Genomic DNA, 24,383 nt, shown 5'->3' with positions numbered 1-24,383 from the left:
CCTTGGGGTCTGGACCACCCTCTTCATCATCTCAGTAGCTTTAGTGATGACCTACTTCTGTAGCTACACTATTTGTAAAATATTTTTGGAGTTATCTAGTGATATTTCAAACTTACATTGAATATGTTCTTACTCAATAGACTAGGAAATTTTAAAAAAAAAACAAAAAAACAAAAACAAAAAAAAAACTTTCAAAAAATGATTTTATCAACTTGTAGGCTAAACTTGTTTGATTTCAAAATTTCCATTTTTAGACTTTCAAAAACAGTTTTGGCCTTAGACTAGTCTTACATCCTTAGAAATCATGTACCCATAGATTTAGTTCTTGAGCATCTCACCAATACCGTAGGTTTACCTTGCTTGTGGTTGATAAACATAGAAAGGGGTGAGATGCATAGGCCATCTGTCTGGACCTAAGATGCTTATTTCAGTGCATCAGTATCAGTCTGGACGTTAAATACAATTCAAATATTAATCAGATTAAAGTTCATCAGTCAAATCAAACACTGACTGATTATAATTAACGACCCGCCTTCTACTACTAGGTTATAAGTCTAATTGGTAAGTTGTACTGGTTAGATATCAAATTCAGGGGGAGAAATAAACTACTTTAGTTTTCCAAATTGAATTTTCAACTTAATTTTTAAAATCAAAGTTTAAAAATAATTTGTTTAAAATTGTGAAATTTTTAATCTCACAAACTTTTTACCTATTCTTTGAAAACTGAACTTTTCAAGTAAAGATTTAAACTTAATCTTACTTAAAAAAAAATTGTCCTGAGTCTATTTCTTAAAAATTTGATTTTACTTAATTTTGACAATTTAATTTGAAAGATAAATTTTACAAAGTTTAGTTTACAAACTAAGCTTCTCAAAATTATTTTCCTTGATTTTGAAAATTGAATCTTGTACACTTAGTGTTGAAAAATAAATTTCAATCAGTTTTGAAAACTAGACTTTTCAAACTTAGTTTTGGAATTTTGGTTTTGAAAACTTATGTTTAAGTAGCATTTCAAAGTTGAAACTTGTTTTGGACCTTATAGACGTATGTTTGAAAATTAACCTATCTAAACTTAGCATTTTTTAAAAAACTAAAAGCTAATGCTTTAAACAAAATTTCAAAACTTTATACTCCCCCAAGTCAATTTGATCTTCTCTTGGATTTAAAAACACAGTTATTGTTCAAGGTATTATTGTTTTCGGTATTTCTCACTGTGTATCTTTACCCTTGTTTTTTGATGAATGCCAAAGGGGGAGGGTTAGGTTGGTTAAGTTAGAGCAACTTAATGCAAACTTGAAAAACTAACTTAAACCTTAAAAATCATGCTTGATTCTTGCATATTTTTTATCACTAACTTAACCAGGTTGTCATTCCATCAAAAAGGGGGAGATTGTTGGTGCGGTTAGCACTAACGGTCTAACTCAGGTTTTGATGAATGACAAATCAGGTTAAGTTAGGTTTGTTGTTGTCTGACACTTTTATCAAGTGTGCAGGAAAAGTCCAGCTAGGTCGACGGGCTGACCGGATAGCTGGCGAGAAGTCCAAGCGGGTCGACGGGCTGACCGGACGCTTGGCGAGAAGTCCAGCTAGGTCGACGGGCTGACCGGATAGCTGGCGAGAAGTCCAGCTAGGTCGACGGGCTGACCGGATAGCTGGCGAGAAGTCCAAGCGGGTCGACGGGCTGACCGGACGCTTGGCGAGAAGTCCAGACAGGTCAACGGGCTGGCCGGACGTCTGCGAGTAAGTGAGGTAAGTCCTGGAGGGTGATTGCGAGGGCGTTCCGGGTAGGGAACATTAGGCGTCGATCCGGCTTAGATCCATTTCGGATATCGAGTCGAGATCGTGACTAGATTCCGGTCTCGGAAAGCGGAATCTAAGTCATACTTCTGCTCATCTATAAACTGTGCTAACATTCTTTTTTGCAGGTACATTTGCCTCGGACTAACCTTTTCTTGCAGGAGAAGAGGGATCCGGGCGCCCGGAGGTCCGGGCGCCCGGAAGGGATCCGGGCGCCCGGAAGGCAAATTTCATCCAGCCGAGTCGTCGCCACGTGGAGCATCATGGTTTGTGCAGCTACGTCACGTTCCAGGCGCCCGGAAGGGATCCAGGCGCCCGGGACAGCATATAAAAGAAGCCCCAGGCAGGAGCTTCAAAATCATCATTACTGAGAACTCTTCGACTGCTGGTCCTGCTGCTCCACGTTCCTGCGACGCTAACAAAGCTCCGACAAAGTGCTTCTTCGTCTTTTTGGTTAATTTCCTTGTCGGTATTACTTTGTTTCATTAGCATTCCTTGTACTCATTTTGTAATTATATTCGAATTGCTAGTGATTGCCCAACGAAAGTGGTCAAGGACCACGGGCCTTCGAGTAGGAGTCGTCACAGGCTCCGAACGAAGTAAAAACAACTGTGTCTACTTTTCTTTTCCGCTGCGCTTATACTCGATATTTTCGAATCGATATTCACCCCCCCTCTATCGAACCTATCGGTCTTACAGTATGTAGGCAACATGATACAATTCCTGAACTTGACAACATACCATATGAAGTACAGGTGTGTAAATTTTATCTTGATAATGTATTTATTAAATTACATATATTATATGTATTTATTTGTCCTAGGATGAGGTGGAAATACAAATTCCAGGAAATGATGTGATCAATGATGATCGATATGAAGAAGGTAGTTCATCAGTAGTTCGACGAAGAGGGCCTAATCAAGGATCTAAGATTCCATCAAATATTGATGAACAAACTAAAATACACGTGGCTATGAATAAGTACAAGTCATATGACTTTTAAATTTAATAAGTTTTCTGTCTATTTTATAATAAATTATTTTTCTTGTTATAATATTATTCATTTTGTTGTATTTAGATTTGTTGAAATTGATGTTCATCGTGAAATTACAAATGATATCAAAGGAATGATTAAAGGAACGTGGCCAACGTGGAAAAAGGTGCCTAATGATATTAAGGATTTGCTTTGGGAAAATTTTAAGGTAAGCAATATATTTTAAATTCTAAAAAAAATAATCTCATTTTGTATGAATTAATTCACCATTGATATTATTTATAACCATTGATTGTCTATTGAATTTGTGCAGTTGAGATATAAATGGGATAATTTTACAGACAGAGAAATGAAAAAGGTATGGAATGAAAATGCAAGTGAAAGGTACAGAGCAACAATTCATTTGGCTAAGAAAGCAGCATTTTTCATCGGCGCAAGAAGATTTAGGAAGGGAACCAAACATATTAGATATGATAGGTAGGGGCCCTGAATGGATGGAAGCTAATATCTGGAATGATCTAGTTAAAAATCATTGGAATACAGAAGATCACAAGATCAAATGTGATATTGCACGTAAAAATAAAATGATAATGAAGGATGAGTCTATTACCAAACATACCGGGGGTTCAATTTCTTTTGGAGCACGCCGCGAGAGGATGGTAAATCTCTTTTCTATATGTTTATTTCAATAATTTATACATCTCATTTATTAAATTTAATATTTAGATTTAAATTAAATGTATCTCATATGATATGGTATATATTGACATATGTTATATATAATTGTAGAAAAAAGATTTAGGACGAGAAGTGGATGAATTTGAGGTTTTTGAACAAATGCATAAAAGGAAGCAAGGTATCGGAGAGTTTGTGGATAACAAATCAGCCCGAGTTAGTGTAAGTTAACATAGTTAATTTTTCATTAATATCATATTGACATCTCATTTGTTGTTTTATATTTAATTATTAAACTATTATAAGTTATTATAATATGGACAGAAACAATATAGAGAGCGACTAAATGTTGATGATCATATTACTCCTTCATTCGATTTGAAATCATGGTGTGATGTGGTGGGTGGCCAATATAAGGGAAGGGTGTATGGATTTGGACGCAATCAACACTTTGGAAGATCATACAATGGAAGTAACAATGAAATGTGATCCAATGAGAAAAACAACGAACTATCACAAGAAATTAAAGACATGCGTGCTACTAGTAAGAGGATGGAGAAAGAAATTATTGAAAGCAAAAACAAATTGGAACTCGTTATCACAGAAAATAGGCAAAGAGAAAATAAACTTATCGAGGAAAGTAGACAAAGGGAAGAAAAACTTATGGAGGAAGCTAGACAAAGAGAAGAAAATCTCAAGGAAATGGTTCGTAAGATGATTCAAGAGGCGGGATATACAAATCATTTGTATCCAGGAGGATCTGGTCCCCGTGAGCGTCGTGATAAACGAAATAAAAATTAGATTTAGTTAGATAATATGAATATTTGGATGATGTGATATTTTTGGATTAAACATTAATTATTTCAAATATTTTTAATTTATTTGAAATGTGTGATTATTTCAGCTAAAATAATATGTAGACGAGAAAAATATAATATAATAAAAAATTAATGATAAGTTTAAATATTAATTTTGTAAACAGATTTATAAATAAATTAAAATTATTTTTGATATGTTATTTGAGACAGATTAATAACAGATTTAAAACAAAATTAAAGATAAAATTTATATACGAATTTATAAACAGATTACAATTATATTTAATATATAATTTGTGACAAACTAATGACAGATTTAAAACAAAATTATAAACGAATGTTATATACGGATTTATAAACAAGATTGTAAACGGATTATAAACAGATTAAAATTATATGTGTTATATAATTTGAGACAGACTAATAATGAATTTAAAACAAAATTAGAGACGGAATTTGTTTTCAAAAATAATTTCATTTGGTCAAATTAAAAACAGATATATAAATGATTTTTCAATCCGTTTATGAAATTAGAGACAGAATAGTTCCGTCTCAAAATTAGCTACGGGGCTTTCAATAACGGAATGTTGAGACGGAATATTCCGTTTCAAATATTGTTTAGAGACAGAAAAATGGCCTTCAGAAACGAAATATTTCATCTCTAAAGCCCTGTTTGTAGCCTCTTCCTACAAACATTCCATTTTTGGACAATACAACTCTATCCGACTTAAAAACAATGCGAAAGCCATGCTTGCTTAACAGTGATCCGGACACTAGATTCTTCCGAATCTCCAGAACATACAGCACATTGTTCAGAGTGAGGTCCTTGCCCGAGGTCATCTTCAGCACCACCTTTCCTTGGCCCATGATATCTGAGGTTGCTGAGTTCCCCATGAACAATTTGTCTCTAGTGACTTCCTCGAAGTTGTGGAGTAGCTCCTTGTTGCAGCACACATGTCTGGTGGCTCCAGTATCGATCCACCATTGCCGCGGGTTTGAACCTATCAGGTTCAACTCAGAGACCATAGCGCAGAGGTCGTCCATTTCTGGTCTCTCGTTCAGGTTGGCCTCTTGCTTCTTCTTCGACTTTCTGCACTCCGAAGATTTGTGACTCACTTTGTCACAGTTAAAGCACTTCCCAGAGAACTTCTTCTTGTTGATGCCTCCTTTGGGTCTCATCTTGGAAGACTTGGGGTTCTTCCGCTTCGAGCTTTGACCGAGCTCGATCACGTTGGCTTTCACAGTAGCCTGAGAGAACAGTTTCCTCTCTGAACTCTTGTTGTCTTCTTCGATGCGAAGTCGAACAATGAGTTCCTCCACATTCATCTCCTTCCGCTTGTGCTTCAGGTACTTTTTGAAGTCCTTCCAGCCGGGAGACAGTTTCTCAATGATAGCAACCACCTGGAAGGTTTCACTCAGAACCATCCCTTCCAAGTGGATCTCGTGCAAGATCACCTAAAGCTCCTGGACTTGGCTGATCACCGTCTTGGAGTCAACCATCTTGTAGTCCAGGAATCGACCCACGATGAACTTCTTTGCCCCTGCATCCTCCATCTTGTATTTCTTGTCCAGGGACTCCCACAACTCCTTAGTCATTCTCTTCATGCTATACACAGCGTACAGCGAGTCGGCAAGACAGTTGAGGATATAGTTTCGACAAAGGAACTCAGAATGAGTCCATACCTCCACTGTACTGATGGTTTACACATCAGCATCCTCAGTGCGCTGGGGGGGGGGGGGTCCTCGGTCAAGAACCGAGCCAGATTGAGTGTGGTCAGGTAGAAGAGCATCTTCTGCTACCACCTCTTGAAGTTCAGTCCACTGAACTTCTCTGGCTTTTCCCCATGACTGATTGGCACAGTTCCAATCGGAGCGGAGGGGGCCTGCACATTTTGAGTCTGTTGCACCTCAACATTTCGTTCCGTGGCCATCTCAACATAATCGAATCTGTTTCAAGATTGTTGGAAACCAAACAATATGTAGCTGGAGATTTACAGGAAATTAGTTGAATCTAAATACTCGAATTAAATTCAACTCACAGTTAAGATGACCTGAGCAGATAATCTCAGGCTGCCAGCAGGGGCTGGTTTTCTGACCTCAGAGTCTGAGCAATCAAAGCATCCGAGCAGACTGAAGGATAGACAGGCAGAGCGGGAGACTGGTCGGGCAGATCAGAAGGGCGAGTGGCTGACCTAGCAGATGAAGAGTCCAACCGAGCGGACAAACAGAGCAGCGGACTGAGGCCTACGATCGATGCAGTTTCCTTGAAACAGATTCATCCCACCTCCGGTGTGCTTCGAGGTTTTCTCAGATCGTCTGTTTCCCAGGATACAACGGCAAAACCACGAACACAACCAAGCACTGGTTGTTCGTGACGAACTGAGAATGCACCTGAGTGCTATCACAAGTAGTTTAGCCGAGCGGATGCACGACTGAGAGAAAAGAATCGGGGAACGAAGGTGGAGGAATTCTCTTGCTTTTGCTTCGCTTTCGTTTTGCTTTCGCTTTTCTTTCGCTACCGCTTTTTCAAGATCCAGCCTCCTTATATAGGAGCTCTCATCTTGCCTACAATAAATGATCAAATTATGATCATTTAATGCTGAGTTTAATTTCGTCATTAATGGGTTTAATGTCTTCATTAATGTCAAGACATTATAGAATCATTATTAATGAGATTAATGTCGCCATTAATACTGAGACGTTACGAAATCACCATTAATGAGTTTAATGCCGCCATTAATATCGAGACGTTTCGACATGCGCAAGTCATGCTCGCGCACGAGTCAACCTTGGTTCAGTACAATCCGGGTCCTGGATTTGCACCCACCCATACGCACTCACGCGTGAGAGAGTCTCTCCCCATGCATATGTTTACAACATTAATGCATGTGTCATAATTTAAACCAACAATAAAGCCAAGAGACTTCTAATGTGGGACTAAACCCATGCACAATAGAGTCTCTTCACCTCTTTATTCCATTCACATTTCCAACAATCCCCTACATGAATGGAAAACAGGGTATGTGAAAGCATTCAACAGTTGAGTCATGTATAGGATAGGTAGGTTTTACCCTTTGAACCCTCCTTTGTGAAGAAGATTTGGTTGCTTACTGGATGATAGTAGACACGATGTATTTGAACTATACTGCCGTCTGTGTAAGCAGTGACAAATCTCATCCAAGACTCTCCCTGATACAACTCAGTTCTCATGAGTGTGTTCGTTCTTGGCCATGAACACGTCTGGTTCTGTGAGAAGCTCTAAGAATTGTGCCTCCAATTCTCTTCGAAGCGGCCCCACTTCTTTCTCACATAGGTGATCCGTCAAGAGTTGTCATCTAATCTTCTTGATCATTAAAAGCTCATCGGCTTATCCTGGTCTAGTCATTGTTTCATTGGGCTCCCCCCCACAGTGTGTCTAGTCAGTGCAGATTAGTTGTCCCTTTGAACCTAGTTCTTGGGATCTCCAGTCAGCATAGGTTGGGTGTCCTCTGCACTGATCACTGACAACGGCATCAAGCCCATTCCTCTTGATCAGCTTGCAACTAACTCTCGATTTAACCCTTTGGTTAGCGGATCCGCTAGGTTATCCTTTGACTTCACATAGTTAACAGTGATAATTCCAGTTGAGAGTAGTTGTCTAATGGTATTATGTCTACGACGTATATGTCTAGACTTACCATTATACAGATGGCTCTGTGCCCGACCGATTGCTGATTGACTATCGCAATGTATGCAAATCGTCGGCACGGGTTTCGGCCATAGAAGAATATCTTCTAAGAATTGCCGTAGCCATTCAGCCTCTTCACCGTACTTGTCAAGAGCTACAAACTCAGATTCCATCGTGGATTTGGTTAGTATGGTTTGCTTAGAAGATTTCCAGGAAATGGCTGCACCTGCTAGAGTGAAAATATATCCACTCGTAGACATAGAGTCTTTTATGTCAGATATCCAACTTGCATCACTGTATCCTTCAATCACAACAGGATATCTCGTGTAGTGTAGTCCATATTCACAAGTATACCTCAAGTACCTCAGTACTCTTGTTATCCCTTTCCAGTGCTCAACACCGAGATTACTCGTGTATTTACTCAGTTTGCTTACTGCGGAGGCCAAGTCTGGTCGAGTACAACTCATCAAGTACATCAGACTTCCAATCACTCGGGAGTACTCTATCTGCGAGATACTTTCACCTCGATTTTTCGATAGATGTTGACTCGTATCTATCGACATTCGTGCCAACGCAGTATCACCCTTGGTGAATTTCTTAAGAATCTTGTCCACGTAATGAGACTGACTAAGAACAAGTCCTTCTGTCGTTCTAAGAGTTTTAATTCCTAGAATCACATCAGCTAGGCCCATGTCTTTCATGTCAAATCTTGAGTTCAACATATCTTTAGTGGATTTGATTATCTTATCATTGCTCCCAATGATAAGTATGTCATCTACATAGAGGCACAAGATTACATAGTCAATCTCTGTGGCTCTTATGTAGACACATTTATCACATTCATTGATTTTGAATCCACATTCCTTCATGGCATTATCGAATTTCTCATGCCACTGCTTTGGTGCTTGTTTCAAGCCATATAATGACTTCACTAATCTACAGACCTTGTTTTTCTGTACTGGCAGAGAAAACCCCTCAGCTTGGTGCATGTAGATTTCCTCTTCTAAATCACCGTTTAGAAAGGTTGTCTTTACATCCATTTGAAGTACTTCGAGATTCCATAGAGCGGCAATAGCCAACAATACTCTAATAGAAGTTATTCTCGATACCGGAGAGTATGTATCGAAGTAGTCAAGGTCTTCTCATTGTCGGTATCCTTTAATTACCAATCTGGCCTTGTATTTATCGATTGTGTCATCTGATTTCATTTTCTTCTTGAAGATCCACTTGCAACCTAGTGTTTTACTTCCCGGAGGAAGATCCACAAGTTCCTAAGTGTTATTTTGCAAGATAGATTCTATCTCAGATGCAATTGCCTCTTTCCAGTGAGGTCCATCAGAAGAGCTTACAGTTTCTGAGTAACTTCGGGGCTCACTCTCCAACATGAAAGTGATAAAATCTGATCCATAGGATTTTTCTACCTGAGCTCTTTTGCTCCGTCTAGGCTCAACCTCCACGGGTTCCTCATCGTCATCATCTTCTTCTTCGCCTTGTGTTTCGGTTGCCCGTTTTGAGGAGCTAGCATCCTCACGGGTCTTATACGAAAACACATGCTCGAAGAAAGAGGTATTTCTCGATTCGATTATCAAGTTCTTGTATATCTCCGGTATGTGTGGCTCATACACACAAAATCGATAAGCAATATTGTTATGTGCATATCCAATAAATATGCAATCAACAGTCTTTGGTCCTATCTTAATCCTTTTCGGATCAGGTACCAACACTTTGGCAAGACACCCCCACATTCATAAATATTTGTAGGACGGTTGTCTTCCATTTCACAACTCATAAGAGCTCTTATCTATTTTCTTCCGGGGCACGTTATTTAAAAGGTAATTAGCTGTTAACACAGCTTCCCCCCACATGGACTCTGGCAATCCAGAGCTTAATAGAAGAGCATTCATCATCTCCTTAAGAGTTCGATTCTTTCGCTCAGCAACTCCGTTTTGCTGAGGAGTATATGGAGTTGTTGTTCGTGTCTGATCCCATGTTCAGCACTTAACTCAGCGAATGTTGACACATATTCACCGCCTCGGTCACTTCGAACCACCTTAATTTTCCTATTAAGTTGGTTTTCAACCTCATTCTTATAGAGAGCAAATTTCTCTATAGCTTCATCCTTACTTTTGAGAAGATACACATAACAATATTTTGTGTTATCGTCTACAAAAGTGATGAAGTATTTATTACCACCACGTGTTGGTGTACCTTTTAGGTTGTACACATCAGTGTGGATTAGGTCAAGTGGTTCATTATTTCTTTCAATATGTTGAAAGGATGACCTTGTCATTTTCGCTTCAACACAAATCTCACACTTGTGTTTTGGGTCAAGGTGGAATGTAGGTATGCTTTGCATGTTTATTAATCTATGCAACACATCGTAGTTAACATGTCCTAGTCTACCATGCCACAAACACGAAGACTCAAGCATATAAGTGGAAGAACTTTCATTTTTATTTATCTTGAGCCTAATAGCCATTACATTGAGCTTAAACAACCCATCAGATACATAGCCTCTTCCTACAAACATTCCATTTTTAGACAATACAACTTTGTCCGACTCAAAAATAATGCGAAAGCCATGCTTGCTTAATAGTGATCCGGACACTAGTACCATAGGTCAAGTTAAACTTTGCCCCTTTTTATTCTAATCCTAATTACCCTGTCGGGTAGGTTACTTTTGGTTATCCTATCGGGTAGATTATTTTTGAATGTGTCAACTAATTTGGAGTCTTCTCATAAATTATTGATTTTCTTTTTATATTTTTATTTAATTTGAAATTTAAATTTAAGTTTTTAATTTTGAATTAATTAAATTGTTTGAATTATAATTCTTTAAAGGTTTATCTTTTAACCTTTTATTAATTGTTAATTTTGAATTTTCAAGATTATCTTTGTTCAATATGTTATCTTTAACATTTAATTTTAAGTTTATTAAATTTAGTTTTGATTTTATCCTTGTATTTTCTTCTTCTTTTAAGTTGATATGATTAGTGGAATTTATTAGATAAGTCTCATCTTTAAAATTTAATTTTTTGTTAATTAAATTATCTTGAGTTTGGATAATATTTTCTAGAATGATTTTATCTAGATTATTAAATATGTTATTAAGGTATTTATTAGTTTTATCCATTTTCTCATTTTTAATTTTTAAATTCGAATTTATTTTAATGTTTGACTTACTTATGTCTAAATGTTGACTTAATTTTAAATTTTCTGAATTAAGTAAATTATTTGAATTGATTTGGTCATTGTTCTGTTTGACCAAGTCAAGGTTGATGTCAAATTGATCAAAGTCTTGATTGACTTGATCCGAATCTTGATTATTTTGTGATATTGAATTTAAATAATATAGATCTAGATTATCATGCACCATTCTTGGGATAATTTCATACTTATCTGAATCATCATGCAGATTATTTAACCTACTATTGATAGGGGTATTTTGATAAACTATACTAACCTTAAGCGCATCCCCTAATTCAGTAGGCTTTTTCGTTGGATCTGACTCGAGTCTGGATTCGATTTCGACTTGATCGTCTAACTCCAACGGCTACTCGTGAAGCTTGGTCAGGTAGGTCCAAAACTCGTGGGCATCCTTGACCTTCCCTATCCTGCAAGTAACTTCGTTAGGTAATAAATCTGAAACTAACTTTATTTCCTATTGGTTTGCTTCTGAGTTTTGTGTTGGTCTCCTCAGTGTCATGCCACCATCATGGTCGTTCATAAGAATAAAGGTTTCCGTCTGCATCTTCCATAGATTGAATTCCGTCTGCATCCTCCACAGATTGAATTCATGTCTTCTAGATTATTTGGTTTTCTTAGATTATATTAATTTTTTAAAAATATAATAATATGTGTAAAATGATTAAATAAAACCAATCATGTGATATATAAAAAATTATTATTATTATTGTTATTAATAAAATTAGGATTAAAATAAATAAAATAATTTATTTTAAGAATTAGGCAGGGGCCGCGCGAACGCGTACCCCCACTACAACAAATTATGACGTCCACTCTCCCAACTTGGGGAGATGGTAAACCAAAACCCCTCCAAAGTGCAATGGAGGTCACTGGGCTAGGTCATAGGCCATCTTGATCACCCATAGACCCCGTCCAGGTAAGTATGAAGCAAAGGCTCATGTCCATATGCTTTAATAGCAGTTTTCACATTTTGCTTCTTGTTATTTTAATAATATGGGACTAATTATAATCTAAAACTTGATTATATTAGGATTAGAGAAGCAACTTACTTGTTTCAAAAAGATTTCCAATGCAAATATGAAAGTTACAATATTTATACTTTGTTAAGATTAAGAATAAGTCGCAAAATAAAAAAAAAACATAAATAATAAACATAAAATATTTTATCATTTATCAAAATCCTAATGTTAATCTTAGAAAAATCATTATACCTAAGGGGGTCTATCTTCATCACCGTATCATTAACTAATTGGATCAATGATTTTTAAATAATCGATTGAATAAATGAATATCTTATCATAACTTTTAAAGTGTGTTTGGTTCAAGTTATCATATATAATCTTAATTGGTTAAGTGATCATTATATAATCACATAATCAAAATTATGGGGAATAAAATATAACCTAATTTATTTGGTTCAACCTAAATAATGTAATAAAAATTTATTTATTTGAAAATTTTAATATATAATTTAGTTTAATATTTTATTATATTTCCCTCTATTATAAAATCAACAGTAACTTTAGGTGTTTTGTTTTTTAAACTTAATTTTTTTTAACATTTGTTTTTTTAACTTTATGTTAATTTTTTTAACTATATATATTTTTTAATTTTTTTAAGAATATTTTTTACTTACCTAATAAAAAATACAACTTTATTTTTTAAATAAAATATCACATATTTTTAATTTTATTTCATTTTTATAATTTGAAATAAATTACTTATGCAATTGGTTAATCAGCATTGATGTTATCACCCAGATATTCACGGTTCGAACCCTCGGTTCGAACCCAAACTATAATGTATTTGTATCTCAATTTACTCTGATCGGCGGTGGAAAATTTATATGAGACTGTACCGATTACTTCGAGAGATAGTTAATAAAGTTAAATAGGATTATCATTTTTTTAATTGACTAATTTGAAATGTTTATACTATTAATTTTGACAATAAATTTAGTTTCATTTATTTGGTTTTCTTAGATTATATTAATTTTTAAAAAATATAAGAATGTGTGTAAAATGATTAAATAAAACCAATCATGTTATATATAAAAAAATTAATATTATTATTATTATTATTAAAAGTAGGATTAAAATAAATAAAATAATTTATTTTAAGAATTAGGGAAGGGTCGCGCGAACGCGTACCCCCACTACAACAAATTATGACGTCCACTCTCCCAACTTGGGGAGATGGTAGACCAATACCTCTCCAAAGTGCAATGGAGGTCATTGGGCTAGGTCATAGGACATCTTGATTACCCGTAGACCCCGTCCAGGTAAGTATGGAGCAAAGGCTCATGTCCATATGCTTTAATAGCAGTTTTCACATTTTGCTTCTTGTTATTTTAACAATATGGGACTAATTATAATCTAAATCTTGATTATGTTAGGATTAGAGAAGCAACTTACTTGTTTCAAAAAGATTTCCAATGCAAATATGAAAGTTACAATATTTCTACTTTGTTAAGATTAAGAATAAGTTACAAAATAAAAAAACATAAATAATAAACATAAAATATTTTATTATTTATCAAAATCCTAATGTTAATCTTAGAAAAATCATTATACCTAAGGGGGTCTATCTTCATCACCGTATCACTAACTAATTGGATCAATGATTCTTAAATAATCGAATGAATAAATGAATATCTTATCATAACTTTTAAAGTATGTTTAGTTGAATTTATCATATATAATCTTAATTAGTTAAGTGATCATTATGTAATCACATAATCAAAATTATGAGGAATAAAATATAACCTAATTTATTTGGTTCAACCTAAATAATGTAATAAAAATTTATTTATTTGAAAATTTTAAAATATAATTTAGTTTAATATTTTATTATATTTACCTCTATTATAAAGTCAACAGTAACTTTAGGTGTTTTGTTTTTTAAACTTAATTTTTTTTTAACATTTGTTTTTTTAACTTTATGTTAATTTTTTTAACTATACATTTTTTAAAAAATTTTAAGTATATTTTTTTACTTACCTAATAAAAAATACAACTTTATTTTTTAAATAAAATATCACATATTTTTAATTTTATTTCATTTTTATAATTTGAAATAAATTACTTATGCAATTGGTTAATCAACATTGAAGTTATCACCCAGATATTCACGGTTCGAACCCTCGGTTCGAACCCTAACTATAATATATTTGTATCTCAATTTATTCTGATCGTCGGTGGAAAATTTATATGAGACTACCGAGAGATAGTTAATAAAGTTAAATAGGATTATAATTTTTTTAATTGACTAATTTGAAATGTTTATACTATTAATTTTGACAATAAATTTAGTTTCATTTATTTGGTTTTCTTAGATTATATTAATTTTTTAAAAATATAAGAATGTGTGTAAAATGATTAAATAAAACCAATCAAGTTATATATAAAAAATTATTAATATTATTATTAATAAAAGTAGGATTAAAATAAATAAAATAATTTATTTTAAGAATTAGGCAAGGGTCGCGCAAACGCGTACCCCCACTACAACAAATTATGACGTCCACTCTCCCAACTTGGGGAGATGGTAGACCAATACCCCTCCAAAGTGCAATGGAGGTCATTGGGCTAGGTCATAGGCCATCTTGATCACCCATAGACCCCGTCCAGGTAAGTATGGAACAAAGGCTCATGTCCATATGTTTTAATAGCATTTTTCACATTTTGCTTCTTGTTATTTTAACAATATGGGACTAATTATAATCTAAAACTTGATTATGTTAGGATTAGAGAAGCAACTTACTTGTTTCAAAAAGATTTCCAATGCAAATATGAAAGTTACAATATTTCTAATTTGTTAAGATTAAGAATAAGTCACAAAATAAAAAAACATAAATAATAAACATAAAATATTTTATCATTTATCAAAATCCTAATGTTAATCTTAGAAAAATCATTATACCTAAGGGGGTGTATCTTCATCACCGTATCACTAACTAATTGGATCAATGATTCTTAAATAATCGAATGAATAAATGAATATCTTATCATAACTTTTAAAGTATGTTTAGTTCAATTTATCATATATAATATTAATTGGTTAAGTGATCATTATGTAATCACATAATCAAAATTATAAGGAATAAAATATAACCTAATTTATTTGGTTCAACCTAAATAATGTAATAAAAATTTATTTATTTGAAAATTTTAATATATAATTTAGTTTAATATTTTATTATATTTCCCTCTATTATAAAGTCAAAAGTAACTTTAGGTGTTTTGTTTTTTAAACTTAATTTTTTTTTAACATTTGTTTTTTTTACTTTATGTTAATTTTTTTAACTATACATTTTTTAAAAAAATTTTAAGTATATTTTTTACTTACCTAATAAAAAATACAACTTTATTTTTTAAATAAAATATCACATATTTTTAATTTTATTTCATTTTTATAATTTGAAATAAATTACTTATGCAATTGGTTAATCAGCATTGATGTTATCACCCAGATATTCACGGTTCGAACCCTCGGTTCGAACCCAAACTATATTGTATTTGTATCTCAATTTACTCTGATCGTTGATCGTCGGTGGAAAATTTATATGAGAATGTACCGATTACTTCGAGAGATAGTTAATAAAGTTAAATAGGATTATAATTTTTTTAATTGACTAATTTGAAATGTTTATACTATTAATTTTGACAATAAATTTAGTTTCATTTATTTGGTTTTCTTAGATTATATTAATTTTTTAAAAATATCAGAATGTGTGTAAAATGATTAAATAAAATCAATCATGTTATATATATAAAATTATTAATATTATTATTAATAAAAGTAGGATTAAAATAAATAAAATAATTTATTTTAAGAATTATGCAAGGGTCGCGCGAACGCGTACCCCCACTACAACAAATTATGACGTCCACTCTCCCAACTTGGGGAGATGGTAGACCAATACCCCTCCAAAGTGCAATGGAGGTCATTGGGCTAGGTCATTGGCCATCTTGATTACCCATAGACCCCGTCCAGGTAAGTATGGAGCAAATTGCTCATGTCCATATGCTTTAATAGCAGTTTTCACATTTTGCTTCTTGTTATTTTAACAATATGAGACTAATTATCATCTAAATCTTGATTATGTTAGGATTAGAGAAGCAACTTACTTTTTTCAAAAAGATTTCCAATGCAAATATGAAAGTTACAATATTTCTACTTTGTTAAGATTAAGAATAAGTCACAAAATAAAAAAACATAAATAATAAACATAAAATATTTTATCATTTATCAAAATCCTAATGTTAATCTTAGAAAAATCATTATACCTAAGGGGGTCTAACTTCATCACCGTATCACTAACTAATTGGATCAATGATTCTTAAATAATCGAATGAATAAATGAATATCTTATCATTACTTTTAAAATATGTTTAGTTCAATTTATCATATATAATATTAATTGGTTAAGTGATCATTATGTAATCACATAATCAAAATTATGAGGAATAAAATAAAACCTAATTTATTTGGTTCAACCTAAATAATGTAATAAAAATTTATTTATTTGAAAATTTTAATATATAATTTAGTTTAATATTTTATTATATTTCCCTCTATTATAAAGTCAACAGTAACTTTAGGTGTTTTGTTTTTTAAATTTAATTTTTTTTTAACATTTGTTTTTTTAATTTTATGTTAATTTTTTTAACTATACATTTTTTAAAATTTTTTAAAGTATATTTTTTACTTACCTAATAAAAAATACAACTTTATTTTTTAAATAAAATATCACATATTTTTAATTTTATTTCATTTTTATAATTTGAAATAAATTACTTATGCAATTGGTTAATCAGCATTGATGTTATCACCTGATATTCACGGTTCGAACCCTCGGTTCGAACCCAATCTATATTGTATTTGTATCTCAATTTACTCTGATCGTCTATGGAAAATTTATATGAGATTGTACCGATTACTTCGAGAGATAGTTAATAAAGTTAAATAGGATTATCATTTTTTTAATTGACTAATTTGAAATATTTATACTATTAATTTTGACAATAAATTTAGTTTCATTTATTTGGTTTTCTTAGATTATATTAATTTTTTAAAAATATCAGAATGTGTGTAAAATGATTAAATAAAACCAATCAAGTTATATATAAAAAATTATTATTATTATTATTATTATTAATAAAAGTAGGATTAAAATAAATAAAATAATTTATTTTAAGAATTAGGGAAGAGTCGCGCGAACACGTACCCCCACTACAACAAATTATGACGTCCACTCTCCCAACTTGGGGAGATGGTAGACCAATACCCCTCCAAAGTGCAATGGAGGTCATTGGGCTAGGTCATAGGCCATCTTGATTATCCATAGACCCCGTCCAGGTAAGTATGGAGCAAAGGCTCATGTCCATATGCTTTAATAGCAGTTTTCACATTTTGCTTCTTGTTATTTTAACAATATGGGACTAATTATAATATAAATCTTGATTATGTTAGGATTAGAGAAGCAACTTACTTGTTTCAAAAAGATTTCCAATGCAAATATGAAAGTTACAATATTTCTACTTTGTTAAGATTAAGAATAAGTCACAAAATAAAAAAACATAAATAATAAACATAAAATATTTTATCATTTATCAAAATCCTAATGTTAATCTTAGAAAAATCATTATACCTAAGGGGGTCTATCTTCATCACCGTATCACTAACTAATTGGATCAATGATTCTTAAATAATCGAATGAATAAATGAATATCTTATCATAACTTTTAAAATATGTTTAGTTCAATTTATCATATATAATCTTAATTAGTTAAGTGATCATTATGTAATCACGTAATCAAAATTATGAGGAATAAAATATAATCTAATTTATTTGGTTCAACCTAAATAATATAATAAAAATTTATTTATTTGAAAATTTTAATATATAATTTAGTTTAATATTTTATTATATTTACCTCTATTATAAAGTCAACAGTAACTTTAGGTGTTTTGTTTTTTAAACTTAAGTTTTTTTTAACATTTGTTTTTTTAACTTTATGTTAATTTTTTTAACTATACATTTATTAAAAAATTTTAAGTATATTTTTTACTTACCTAATAAAAAATACAACTTTATTTTTTATATAAAATATCACATATTTTTAATTTTATTTCATTTTAATAATTTTAAATAAATTACTTATGCAATTGGTTAATCAACATTGATGTTATCACCCAGATATTTACGGTTCGAACCCTCGGTTCGAACCCTAACTATAATGTATTTGTATCTCAATTTATTCTGATCGTCGGTGGAAAATTTATATGAGACTGTACCGATTACTTCGAGAGATAGTTAATAAAGTTAAATAGGATTATAATTTTTTTAATTGACTAATTTGAAATGTTTATACTATTAATTTTGACAATAAATTTAGTTTCATTTATTTGGTTTTCTTAGATTATATTAATTTTTTAAAAATATAAGAATGTGTGTAAAATGTTTAAATAAAACCAATCATGTGATATATAAAAATTTATTATTATTATTATTATTAATAAAATTAGGATTAAAATAAATAAAATAATTTATTTTATGAATTAGACAGGGGTCGCGCGAACGCGTACCCCCACTACAACAAATTATGACGTCCACTCTCCCAACTTAGGGAGATGGTAGACCAATACCCCTCCAAAGTGCAATGGAGGTCATTGGGCTAGGTCATAGGCCATCTTGATCACCCATAGACCCCGTCCAGGTAAGTATGGAGCAAAGGCTCATGTCCATATCCTTTAATAGCAGTTTTCACATTTTGCTTCTTGTTATTTTAACAATATGGGACTAATTATAATCTAAAACTTGATTATATTAGGATTAGAGAAGCAACTTAATTGTTTCAAAAAGATTTCCAATGCAAATATGAAAGTTACAATATTTATACTTTGTTAAGATTAAGAATAAGTCGCAAAATAAAAAAACATAAATAATAAACATAAAATATTTTATCATTTATCAAAATCCTAATGTTAATCTTAGAAAAATCATTATACCTAAGGGGGTCTATCTTCATCACCGTATCATTAACTAATTGGATCAATGATTCTTAAATAATCGATTGAATAAATGAATATCTTATCATAACTTTTAAAGTGTGTTTGGTTCAAGTTATCATATATAATTTTAATTGGTTAAGTGATCATTATGTAATCACATAATCAAAATTATGGGGAATAAAATATAACCTAATTTATTTGGTTTAACCTAAATAATGTAATAAAAATTTATTTATTTAAAAATTTTAATATATAATTTAGTTTAATATTTTATTATATTTTCTCTATTATAAAATCAGCAGTAACTTTAGGTATTTTGTTTTTTAAACTTAATTTTTTTTAACATTTGTTTTTTTAACTTTATGTTAATTTTTTTAACTATACATTTTTTTTAATTTTTTTAAGTATATTTTTTACTTACCTAATAAAAAATACAACTTTATTTTTTAAATAAAATATCACATATTTTTAATTTTATTTCATTTTTATAATTTGAAATAAATTACTTATGCAATTGGTTAATCAGCATTGATGTTATCACCCAGATATTCACGGTTCGAACCCTAACTATAATGTATTTTTATCTCAATTTACTCTGATCGTCGGTGGAAAATTTATATGAGACTGTACCGATTACTTCGAGAGATAGTTAATAAAGTTAAATAGGATTATCATTTTTTTAATTGACTAATTTGAAATGTTTATACTATTAATTTTGACAATAAATTTAGTTTCATTTATTTGGTTTTCTTAGATTATATTAATTTTTTAAAAATATAAGAATGTGTGTAAAATGATTAAATAAAATCAATCATGTTATATATAAAAAATTATTATTATTATTATTATTAAAAGTAGGATTATAATAAATAAAATAATTTATTTTAAGAATTAGGCAGGGGTCGCGCGAACGCGTACCCCCACTACAACAAATTATGACGTCCACTCTCCCAACTTGGGGAGATGGTAGACCAATACCCCTCCAAAGTGCAATGGAGGTCATTGGGCTAGGTCCTAGGCCATCTTGATCACCCATAGACCCCGTCCAGGTAAGTATGGAGCAAAGGCTCATGTCCATATGCTTTAATAGCAGTTTTCACATTTTGCTTCTTGTTATTTTAACAATATGGGACTCATTATAATCTAAAACTTGATTATATTAGGATTAGAGAAGCAACTTACTTGTTTCTAAAAAATTTCCAATGCAAATATGAAAGTTACAATATTTATACTTTGTTAAGATTAAGAATAAGTCGCAAAATAAAAAAACATAAATAATAAACATAAAATTTTTATCATTTATCAAAATCCTAATGTTAATCTTAGAAAAATCATTATACCTAAGGGGGTCTATCTTCGTTATCACTAATTAATTGGATCAATGATTCTTAAATAATCGATTGAATAAATGAATATCTTATCGTTGCTGGTTGCTACTCGGAAAACCTAATGGTTTCACTGTACAAAAATTTTGTACAAAGGTCTGAACCTTTTCCTAGCTACCATGTGTTCTTTTAAATTAAACTCGGATCGCCTGCGAAACTTAACACGTTTGATCCTAAGTTTAATTTATTTGTTCTTTTAGGTTTAGACTTGGATCTCCTGCGGAACTTAACACTTTCGATCCAAATCACCTAGGTTATTAATTCTATTAAATTTTAATTTACAAAATTGGCTTCCAGTACTGACGTGGCGAGGCACATGGTCTTCTTGGATATGGGAGCAACCACCACCGACTAGACAAAGCCTTTTAAGGAAAGCTAATATTTAATTTCCTTAAATAACTTTAGGTCAACCGAAAAGAGCAATCAAATCACAAGGAAAAAGAAAAACAAAAGAACACAACATCGAAAATAAATTCGAAATACTAGAATCGCATGCCTCTTGTATTTGGTATTATTTCCAAAAATAACTAGTATGATGCGGAAAGGAAAAATACTAGTTATACCTTTTAGAAAGACCTCTTGATCTTCTACCGTATTCCTCTTCTAACCTCAGACGTTGTGTGGGCAACGACCTTCCGTGATGAGAACCACCAAGCACCTTCTTCTTCCTTGCAAGTTTCGGTCATCAAAACTTCTCCTAGGATGAAGAGGTTCGGCCACCACCACCATGCTCCAAGGGATGCTAGAAACAAAGCTTTCTTTCTCTCCTTCTTCGTCTTCTTCTCTAAACTTGATTCGGCCACCATATGAATCTCCACAAGAAGGATGAGGTTCGACCATCAAAGAGAAGAGAGGAAGAAAGGATGGCCGGCCACACCATGGAAGAAAAAGAGGGAGAAAAATAGAATAGAGTTCTTGTCATGAAGGCACCTCTACCCCCTCTTTTATAATCCTTGGTCTTGGCAAATAAGGAAATTTTAATAAAAACTTCCTTAATTCTTTTGCCATGAAAAATAAATTTAATTGATATAAAATCAATTTCTCTTTTATTAATCAACATGACCAGCCACAATAAACTAAGCAAAGAAAATTTAATTCAATCAATAATTAAAACCTTCCTAATTTGTTTCCAGAAATTTTAAAATAAAATTTCTCTAATAATTTTATCTCTTCATGATTGGTTAATAAAAAGGAAATTTTATAAATTAAATCTTTCTTTAAACATGTGGATAATTTCCGGAAAGTTATCTCTAAAAATTAAAATCTCCTTTCACTCTACAAATAAGAAAAGATATCAAATCTTTTCTTAATCTTTTGTAGAAACTAATAAAAGAGAATTATTAATTTTTTAAACTTTTAAATCATGAACATGGTTAAAAGAAAAGTTTTTACCAAAATTAAAATCAACCTTTTAATCTACAAATAAGGAAAGAGATTTAGCTCTTCTCTTAATCTTTTGTAGAATCTTATAAAAGGAAAGATTTAAAAATTTAAACTCTCTTTTAAATCATGTTATCCACATAAGAAAAATTTTAAAAATATAAATCCTTTTATTTTAATTTGGGCCGGCCACACCAAGCTTGAACCCAAGCTAGGGTCGGCCACCTTGAAGCACCCATGAACCAAACTTTGGCCGGCCCTAGCTTGATTTCCAAACTAGCTTGGCCAGCCCCTATGGGATGGGTAAGAAGGTGGGTATAGGTGGGTATAGTACTCTATAATTAAGAGGCTACGATAGGGACCGAGAGGAGGAATTGGTTTTGGTCTCCCAATAAAATTAAGCATCCCGTGTTCGCCCCGAACATACAACTTAATTTTATCAATAATAATTCATTCCACTAGAGAACTATTATTGAACTACCGCACCAATCTCAAATTATATTTTGGGCTCCTTCTTATTATGAGTGTGTTAGTCTCCCTGTGTTTAAGATAACAAATGTCCACTAATTAAGTAAGTTACTGACAACTCACTTAATTAATATCTAGCTCCAAGAGTAGTACCACTCAACTTCATCGTCATGTCGGACTAAGTCCACCTGCAGGGTTTAACATGACAATCCTTATGAGCTCCTCTTGGGGGCATTCTCAATCTAGATCACTAGGACACAGTTTCCTTCTATAATCAACAACACACACTATAAGTGATATCATTTCCCAACTTATCGGGCTTATTGATTTATCGAACTAAATCTCACCCATTGTTAAATTAAAGAAATAAATATCAAATATATGTGCTTGTTATTATATTAGGATTAAGAGCACACACTTCCATAATAACTGAGGTCTTTATTCCTTCATAAAGTCAATATAAAAGGAACGACCTCAAATGGTCCTACTCAATACACTCTAAGTGTACTAGTGTAATTATATAGTTAAGATAAACTAATACCTAATTACACTACGACCTTCCAATGGTTTGTTCCTTTCCATCTTGGTCGTGAGCTACTGTTTATAATTTATAAGGAACCGATAACATGATCTTCTGTGTGTGACACCACACACCATGTTATCTACAATATAAATTAATTAAGCAACTACATTTATCATAAATGTAGACATTTGACCAATGTGATTCTTATTTCTAGATAAATGTTTATATCAAAAGCTAGGCTTTTAGTATACATCCTAACAATCGTAACTTTTAAAGTGTGTTTGGTTCAAGTTATCATATATAATCTTAATTGGTTAAGTGATCATTATGTAATCACATAATCAAAATTATGGGGAATAAAATATAACCTAATTTATTTGGTTCAACCTAAATAATGAATAAAATTTTATTTATTTAAAAATTTTAATATATAATTTAGTTTAATATTTCATTATATTTCCCTCTGTTATAAAATCAACAGTAACTTTAGGTGTTTTGTTTTTTAAACTTAATTTTTTTTTTTACATTTGTTTTTTATCTTTATGTTAATTTTTTTAACTATACATTTTTTTAAAATTTTTTAAGTATATTTTTTACTTACGTAATAAAAAATACAACTTTATTTTTTAAATAAAATATCACATTTTTTTAATTTTATTTCATTTTTATAATTTGAAATAAATTACTTATGCAATTGGTTAATCAACATTGATGTTATCATCCAGATATTCATAATTTATTCTGATAATCGATGAAAAATTTCTATGAGACTGAACCGATTACTTGTAATCGAGAGATAGTTAATAAAGTTAAATAGGATTATTATTTTTTAATTGACTAATTTGAAATGTTTATACTATTAATTTCACAATAAATTTAGTTTCATTTATTTGGTTTTCTTATATTATATTAATTTTTTAAAATATAAGAATGTGTGTAAAATGATTAAATAAAACCATTCAGAGTGGTATGTGTTGGTGCAATATCCCTCAGGTCAAGGTTGACCTGGGTAACCAAGCTGAGTCTTGGTTTGGGTTTAGATGTTTGACAATAAGATATTGATTGAAGAAGAGTCAAGTAGGTCAAGGTTGACTGGATACTTGACTGGGAAGTCCTAACTGGGATGTTAGGCAAAATGAAAGTCCTGGTGAGTGAAGCCAGGCAGAAGAAAAGTCCTGGTGAGTGAAGCCAGGCAGAAGGAAGTCCTGGTGAGTGAAGCCAGGCAGAAGGAAGTCCTAGTGAGTGAAGCTAGGCAGATGGAAATCCTGGTGAGTGAAGCCAGGTGAAAGTCCTAGTGAGTGAAGCTAGGCAGATGGAAAACCCTGGTGAGTGAAGCCAGGTGAAAGTCCTAGTGAGTGAAGCTAGGCAGATGAAAACCCTAGTGAGTGAAGCTAGGTGAAAGTCCTGGTGAGTGAAGCCAGGCAAGGGAAAATCCAGATGGATCAAGGATGAT

General features: G+C 32.0%; 7 non-coding genes across 7 annotated transcripts; all 7 read right to left on the bottom strand.

Moving 5' to 3' along the window:
* Positions 1-11,920: 11,920 nt before the first annotated feature.
* On the bottom strand, positions 11,921-12,082 carry LOC121998825. Its single transcript, XR_006116617.1, has one exon. It is a non-coding gene; the product is annotated as a U1 spliceosomal RNA (small nuclear RNA).
* A 1,203-nt stretch (positions 12,083-13,285) lies between these two features.
* On the bottom strand, positions 13,286-13,447 carry LOC121998883. Its single transcript, XR_006116671.1, has one exon. It is a non-coding gene; the product is annotated as a U1 spliceosomal RNA (small nuclear RNA).
* A 1,187-nt stretch (positions 13,448-14,634) lies between these two features.
* Positions 14,635-14,795, bottom strand: LOC121998860. The gene has a single exon (XR_006116650.1). It is a non-coding gene; the product is annotated as a U1 spliceosomal RNA (small nuclear RNA).
* Positions 14,796-16,000: 1,205 nt separating this feature from the next.
* Positions 16,001-16,161, bottom strand: LOC121998872. The gene has a single exon (XR_006116661.1). It is a non-coding gene; the product is annotated as a U1 spliceosomal RNA (small nuclear RNA).
* Positions 16,162-17,364: 1,203 nt separating this feature from the next.
* On the bottom strand, positions 17,365-17,526 carry LOC121998895. The gene has a single exon (XR_006116682.1). It is a non-coding gene; the product is annotated as a U1 spliceosomal RNA (small nuclear RNA).
* A 1,199-nt stretch (positions 17,527-18,725) lies between these two features.
* Positions 18,726-18,887, bottom strand: LOC121998848. Its single transcript, XR_006116639.1, has one exon. It is a non-coding gene; the product is annotated as a U1 spliceosomal RNA (small nuclear RNA).
* Positions 18,888-20,069: 1,182 nt separating this feature from the next.
* On the bottom strand, positions 20,070-20,231 carry LOC121998836. Its single transcript, XR_006116628.1, has one exon. It is a non-coding gene; the product is annotated as a U1 spliceosomal RNA (small nuclear RNA).
* Between the last annotated feature and the right edge of the window lie 4,152 nt (positions 20,232-24,383).

Source organism: Zingiber officinale, chromosome 6A (genome assembly GCF_018446385.1).
Source record: "Zingiber officinale cultivar Zhangliang chromosome 6A, Zo_v1.1, whole genome shotgun sequence".
In the NCBI taxonomy this organism is placed as follows: Eukaryota; Viridiplantae; Streptophyta; class Magnoliopsida; order Zingiberales; family Zingiberaceae; genus Zingiber; species Zingiber officinale.
The sequence above is the reverse complement of the archived record's forward strand: the minus strand, read 5'-3'. Positions and strand labels throughout refer to the sequence as shown.